This window comes from Sinocyclocheilus grahami, unplaced genomic scaffold, assembly GCF_001515645.1.
Source record: "Sinocyclocheilus grahami isolate Dianchi unplaced genomic scaffold, SAMN03320097.WGS_v1.1 scaffold1607.1, whole genome shotgun sequence".
NCBI classification, from domain to species: domain Eukaryota; kingdom Metazoa; phylum Chordata; class Actinopteri; order Cypriniformes; family Cyprinidae; genus Sinocyclocheilus; species Sinocyclocheilus grahami.
The window spans coordinates 54692-62648 of NW_015506786.1; the positions used below are offsets into that span (position 1 = coordinate 54692).

At 38.4% G+C, this 7957-nt stretch overlaps 1 long non-coding RNA gene across 1 annotated transcript; it reads right to left on the minus strand.

Annotated features, from left to right (window-relative positions):
- Positions 1-3542: 3542 nt before the first annotated feature.
- Positions 3543-3909, minus strand: LOC107571530 (uncharacterized). The gene is made up of 2 exons (XR_001607197.1): positions 3849-3909; positions 3543-3612 (listed from the first exon to the last, which is right to left on the minus strand). It is a non-coding gene; the product is annotated as an uncharacterized lncRNA (long non-coding RNA).
- Between the last annotated feature and the right edge of the window lie 4048 nt (positions 3910-7957).

Below are 7957 nucleotides of genomic sequence, written 5' to 3' on the forward strand. Positions count from 1 at the left end.
GTAACTTGCTAATCATGCTAACAACATGCTAGTAACTTGCCAATCATGCTAACAACATGCTAGTAACTTGCCAATCATGCTAACAACATGCTAGTAACTTGCCAATCATGCTAACAACATGATAGTAACATGCTAATCATGCTAGAGACATGCTGGTAACTTGCTAATCATGCTAACAACATGCTAGTAACATCCTAGGAACCACCCTGAGTACCCTAGCAACCGCATAGTAACACCCCAGCAACCAACCCAATTACCTTAGCAACCGCATAGCAACACCTTAGCAACCACCCCGGGTACCTTAGCAACCGCATAGCAACACCTTAGCAACCACCCCGGGTACCTTAGCAACCGCATAGCAACACCATAGAAACACCATATATTCTATTAATCTACATCTAAAATTTCTAATTTAATGTAATATTTCCAATCTATTTTTCTGATAAATTGCATTGTCTTCAAAACTTTAAACTTTTAAACTTTTAAACTTCAAACTGGTTAAAACTGAAAACCTTCAAACTTAAAGGGGTCCTATTATGGTTTTTCACTTTTTCAACTTTAGTTAGTCTGTAATGTTGCTGTTTGAGCATAAAAAGATCTGCAAAGTTACAAAGCTCAAAGTTCACTTCAGAAGGAGATATTTTATTTAACAGAAATCACAAAAACTACAACAAACGACTCGTTTGGACTACAACACATATTTTCCGGGATTTGTGATGTCACAAATATGGACGAATGGGACGAGACCTGGTTGAGCTGCACTAGAGAAGGCAACGAGTGTTATCACTATGTCGGAGACACGCTAACTTTCCCAAGGCAGACGAACTTAGAGTGCTTACAATCATCCGGGTTTAAATCGCGCTCAAATTTATTTGATTTTGATGCAGTATTTACTAGTGCTTTAGAGATTTGACGATATGAGTATCGATACAGCTGGCCCTGTATCGATATTGTGGCACGTGTGCAGCAGTGGACCTCGCTTAATTTGAATACAAGAACAACATTTAAAATTGAGCAGAAAAGTGCGAGGTTTCTAAAAAAGAATGAATAGAGCATAATATATAGGCTATAACAAGGTTTAATCTGGCCGCAGAGGAACCCAACTGGGTTGCTTGATATAAAGAGACGTAATCCCCGAAACAGAGCTTCCCACTTGCGCAATACGGAAATGTCTGCTAAGTGTGTTACTTATCTTTGTCAACCTAGCAACCATGTGCACGCACGCTCCCTTCACTCTGGATTAACAGTTCTCTATTAACAGTGAAGCTGTGGTTTTAATCCCTTTAGAAACAATGATGTTACCAGCTCCAACGTGATCTGTGTGAGTGACTGAGCGTGTGTGTGAGTTAGATACAGAAGACAGCGCATTCGTTTAGAATATTTCACTACCACTAAACTACTGGACACATGTTGATAAACTGTTGGGTGAACTAAATTACACCAGATATGCTCGAAACATGACAAAAATAGACAGTCGACTTAAGTCTTCAGTGTTTAATGTGAACTTACCTGTTGAGGAGACTTAGTTTGACCAGAAGCATCATCCATCTGTGTCTGTGACTGGAGAGAAGGATCAGAGTCACCTGCTGCTCTGCTGCTCTTCTGCAAGAGACAACGTCAATAATGAGAAGATCTCACAACATGGAAACACACGAGACAAATCTGATCTGATGCACATACCAGATTACTTTTGTAATAACATTTTAGCCATTAGGCCAGGCATATAACCCCCCCATACACACACACACACACACACACACACACACACTGTCTAACCCCTAAATTGGTCTAAGACTGTAAGACCCCATTATTTAATGTATACATTTTTGGGGGTAAAAAAAAGAAAAAGAAACACTAACACAAATGTCATAATTGTGAGAAATTATATTCATATTTCTAATAGATTCCAATTCTAATTTGTTCAACCACCAAAAAGCTGTGCCACTTACTTGGGTTCTCCATGGGCAGTCGTCTCCGAGCCATTAGGCCAGGCATATACCCCCCCCATACACACACACACACACACACACACACACACTGTCTAACCCCTAAATTGGTCTAAGACTGTAAGACCCCATTATTTAATGTATACATTTTTGGGGGTAAAAAAAAGAAAAAGAAACACTAACACAAATGTCATAATTGTGAGAAATTATATTCATATTTCTAATAGATTCCAATTCTAATTTGTTCAACCACCAAAAATGAGCTATTCTGTATACAGTTATATACATGCTGTGCAACTTACTTGGGTTCTCCATGGGCAGTCGTCTCCCTCATAATCATACGTGATTTCTTCTCCTTCTTTAATGTCTTTGAGCGCAAATAAACACAGGTGTGGCTTTCCATTCACATCAATTTTCTTCATCTTACAATTTGGATGTTGGTGGTCATCATTAACTAACCGCCCAAACGATCCATCTTCCCTAGATGCATCAATGCTTCAATTTGACAAAAATATGAAAAGGATAAATACGTGTTTCAATATGTTACACAATATGTTACATATATCATCAATATATCATGCTTAAATATCTACCACCTGAGTATTATTCCACTCGCAAGCTTTCAGCTGAGCTGCGTACATAATCACTGTCCTGAAGAATCTGTACTATATCATTATTGTGATGTATGGATGTAACTGTTGCATTAAAAAGTTTGCTATATGAATTCCATGTCAATAAATTAAACTCGATGTACTACTGAAATTGATTTGTGAGGTCATGCTGTATATGCTATTTTTAGTTTGTGTCACCAAGCTGTGCCACTTACTTGGGTTCTCCATGGGCAGTCGTCTCCCTCATAATCATACGTGATTTCTTCTCCTTCTTTAATGTCTTTGAGCGCAAATAAACACAGGTGTGGCTTTCCATTCACATCAGTTTTCTTCATCTTACAATTTGGATGTTGGTGGTCATCGTTAACTAACCGCCCAAACGATCCATCTTCCCTAGATGCATCAATGCTTCAATTTGACAAAAATATGAAAAGGATAAATACGTGTTTCAATATGTTACACAATATGTTACATATATCATCAATATATCATGCTTAAATATCTACCACCTGAGTATTATTCCACTCGCAAGCTTTCAGCTGAGCTGCGTACATAATCACTGTCCTGAAGAATCTGTACTATATCATTATTGTGATGTATGGATGTAACTGTTGCATTAAAAAGTTTGCTATATGAATTCCATGTCAATAAATTAAACTCGATGTACTACTGAAATTGATTTGTGAGGTCATGCTGTATATGCTATTTTTAGTTTGTGTCACCAAGTGCAGTGTAAAATGCACAAACTGGATAAGTGTCACTCTTAAAAGAAATGCAAGCACGTCGTCCAAAAAGTGGATATAGTCACAAAATCAGAATTGGTCATGAAGACCTGCAGTGTAAATGCGGCCTTATTTACTATAGTACAGCACAAGGAATATAGCTTTGGTGCAATGTGACTTCTTACCACCACGTTTTCCCTCTCCACTTAAACTCGAACATAAAAACAGCACAGGATGGGTGGTAGAGTTTTCTCCTTCTCTCCATCATTTCACCCCTGTACTCCACAATAAAATCTCCTTTGCAGAAGGAACCTTTTGCAAATAGTCCACGTCCTGCAAATACAGCAAAAACATTTTCACCAAAAAAATTAAAATAACTAAAAAAAAAGTCTTGCAGATGAAGGATGATAATTGCAAACACAGAACACATCAATAGTAGCTTATTTTAAATATTCTGCAACCAGGTTCCTAATTAAAATACCTAGAAGTTTTGCATTACATACTCATAAGGTTATGGTTACATATGATAGTAATTATTAAGTGATAAATCATACCAGACACCACCTTACCTTTCACCGCATTGATGTAGTGCACCTCTAATTTAGTTTGGTCAGACTTTGTGACAACATGATGTATGGCATCCTTAAGAGGGCTGATTCGTGGTGGCATTTCAATCTGAAAAAAAATGTAACAAAAAATTACACTGTGAATATGGAGAGGTGTTTAATAAGCAGATATGAACGTTATTGTCATGTAACACTGTATTGTATTTTTGTAATGCAACACAACATTACAATGTTATCAATTTATCAATGTGACACAAATCAGAAGTGAAGGTGACCTAAATCTGGCACAATGCTAGCGTCTAGGGCATCAACTCACTACTTTAATTTAGGCTCTAATCTCACAAAATGAAAATCTGCTCCTATGATTTGGACCTTAACCTGACTACACTTAAGGACGATCTCGGCATCCAAACCCTTGTTTATTTTAACGACTGTCATTGCACTCTCTCTCTCACACACACTCTCTCTCTCTCTCTCTCTCTCACACACACACACACACACACACATATACATACACACACTCTCTCTCTCTCACACACACACACACACACACACATATACATACACACACTCTCTCTCTCTCACACACACACACACACACATGTGTATGTGTGTGTGTGTGTGTGTGTGAGAGAGAGAGAGAGCGAGAGACAGAGAGAGAGCGAGTGTGTGTGTGTGTGCACACACACACACACACACACACACTCTCTCTGTAATGTCCTGAAAAGTCACCTTCTCCTTGTCAATACAGAAATTTATGTCCTCATTTGTCACAAAAATGTGTATGTGTGTGTGTGTGTGAGAGAGAGAGAGAGAGAAAGAGGGTGTGTGCGTTTTTGTGACAAATGAGGACATGTAAGGGGTAGGTTTAGGGGTAGGGTTGGTGTAGGACAATAGAATATACGGTCTGTACAGTCTAAAAACCATTACGCCTATGGAGAGTCCCCACTTTTCACAAAAACGAACCTGTGTGTGTGTGTGTGTTTGTGATTAATCAGTCTGTCCTTTAACAGGCTGTTCTGGCATCTCACAGGTTATTTTTAGCAGACTGGAATGCGGCGCTGAAACTAAAGCACAAGTGAACTGAACAGCTGTCGACTGTTTACCTGCTGAACCACACGCATGAGCAGCACTAGCGCGTTATGTACCAGAACATTCAGAAGGGTTTTTAGGGCTTCTGTGTGTAAACTGGCTAAAGTGATTCCTCATGATACGACCCATTTCGTGACCTCCGAGACATTTTCAAGAAAACATCTGAAGGAAAAGATGTTGTGGGTATTTTTAGTAATAGTGGTTTGTTGTTTCTGCATAAATCTGATCAGCGACGCGTCACAAGCGTAAAAACACCTTCTGCCTCCAGTGTGACTGAGATTAACATCATATGAACACTTCAGACCACACACACACACACACACACTCTCTCTGTAATGTCCTGAAAAGTCACCTTCTCCTTGTCAATACAGAAATTTATGTCCTCATTTGTCACAAAAATGTGTATGTGTGTGTGTGTGTGAGAGAGAGAGAGAGAGAAAGAGGGTGTGTGCGTTTTTGTGACAAATGAGGACATAAATGTGTATAATGACAAAGGTATGACAGGTATTACAAGGAGAAGGTGACTTTTCAGGACATTACCCCATGTCCCCACTTTTCAAAACGCTTATAAATCACACAGAATGGAGTGTATTGAAAATCTGAAATAGCAGAAAGTCTCCTGTGAGGGGTAGGTTTAGGGGTAGGGTTGGTGTAGGGCAATAGAATATACGGTCTATACAGTATAAAGACCATTACGCCTATGGAGAGTCCCCACTTTTCACAAAAACAAACCTGTGTGTGTGTGTGTAAACGTCAAAACAAATTTAAGAGTATCAATTTAATTGATGTTCAACAAATAAAAAACAGATGTAATACGGATAAACAAATGATAAAGCTTGGCTTATTGAATATTAGGTTCCTTTCTACGAAAGCACTTTTTGTAAATGATATGATCCCTGATCATAACCTAGATGTGCTCTGTTTGACAGAAACCTGGCTAAAACCTGATGATTACATTATTTTAAATGAGTCTTCCCCCCAAGATTACTATTAGAAACATTTTTTTAGAACTAGCCTTTTCACAGCCAGCCTTGTATAGCCTTGTAGGGTGCAAAGTTTGTAGCCTTGAAAGTTGAAAGCTAACTTCTCATAGGTTCACAAAACTGTCGTCCATAAAATGCTTTGCACAAATTCGAACATCTGGGTTGTGCTGTTCTGTTGTAAATAAATCTTAACCAATGATTCCTAATTGCATCTACTTCCGGAAGGCCAAATAAAGTGCTTTTGCTTTGGCACTGAAACACACAGCGTCTCTCTGACATGCTGCGCCTTCTTTCTTTGCATGAACATTTGGACGGCATTATGCAAATATTTCCACGTCGTGATGTAGAGATGTGGGGGCGTGTTTGAACGAGGCGTTTTAGCCCGGTCTGGATCAGCCTTCTCTTTTAGATAGAATACATCCTTTTGTGGGAGACTTTGAGCTTTGTAACTCTGCAGATCTTATACATGCACAAATAGCTACATAACACACTAAAGAAAAGGGAAAATATAAATCGCACCTTTAACTAGTCATTACTAAATCGAAGGTTAACGTTAATCATTTATTCATTTAAAGCTACTTACCTTTTTTATTTGACTTCATTTTTCTGTGAAGCACTTTGACGCGAACCCGGTTTTATTATAGTAAAACCATGTTTTTGCGTATTGTCTAACATTTATATAAGCACACAAATACAATCTAAACCATGTTTTTTATATCAAAACAATGGTTAATGTTCGTAATGGGTGCAATAATCCCCACCTTTCCGCCGCAAAAGGCAATTTAAACCCGTGGCATAACAAGATATATAAAAAAAAAAATTAAAATATAAAATATAAAATAATTCCCCTCCCCCCTCCAGAACTAACGCAAACTAGACCAAAACAAACTTAATATTAACCGAATCGCTCCATTAGCAATCAGTCAGGCTAAAGATTTGATCAATCTTTTCAGTCAAAAATACTACCTAAACATTAAATTGTATGATTATGCGATCGCCAATTGAAAAACATAGACATATTACAGCAACACGTAGGCCTTAGCCTTAACAGTTAATTAGCGCTAACTAGCTAGCCTGCGACCTATTTAGATCTAATTAACCTAGGGCTGGGCGATTTAGCAAAAAATGCAAAAATAAAATCACGATTTTTTCCAGAATGTTTGACCGATTCTCGTTTTTTTACGATTTTTAACTAGTCAACTTGAAAATGTAACTACAACATGATTCAAGTTACTTTTTCTTTATTAACCCTCTAGTTAAAGAAAATTCACTCCCATCTTCTTGCATGTTTTACCTATTCCACTGCCCGCGTCGCATCTTTGTCAACACAAAAGCTGATTCTGTGTGAATGGGCCTAGCGCTATATTTATGGTCCTTCACAGAACGCGTCACATGTGAGCGGTTAATCACGTGCACCGACATGCAGTCGGATCGTTCTTTACTCTTTACTGTTATCACCGGCATAGCCTATTGTCAAAGTGTCTTATTCTAACATTTGTTAATATTTCTATTGAAAATCGCGATTCCTTGATTTCTAAAAAATAAAATCGTGGCAAAACAATAAATTCGAATTAATCTATAAAATCGGGAAAATTGCCCAGCCCTAAATTAACCTAATTGGTTTAAAATGTGCTTCACTTTTTCCTCTGCACAACTTTAGCATTGTCACAGTCTTCAGCGGGTGAGCCCAGGATGGCCACCAGATGACAGTTTTCTGTGAGCACATGGCTTGTGTTGTGTTTGTTTGGTGCCATGTGCTCTCTCCTGTCTATTGTCTTGCCCCGCCCCATCTTGTTACCTCTTTATTGTTTAAGTTGCTCCACCTGTGTCTCCCTCATTAGCCTCCTCGTTTGGTTTCCCATTTATTCTCCTGGTGTCTGTAATCCTGTGCTGATCCGTCGTTTTTTCATTGTGTGTGTTATGTCTGCATGTAGTGCAGTTCCTAGCCTGCCTGTCTGTTTTTTCCCCTCGGGGTTGTTTTAGTTTGTTTTTGTTTCATTTTATTATTAAAAGAAAGAACCATTCATCCTGCACTTG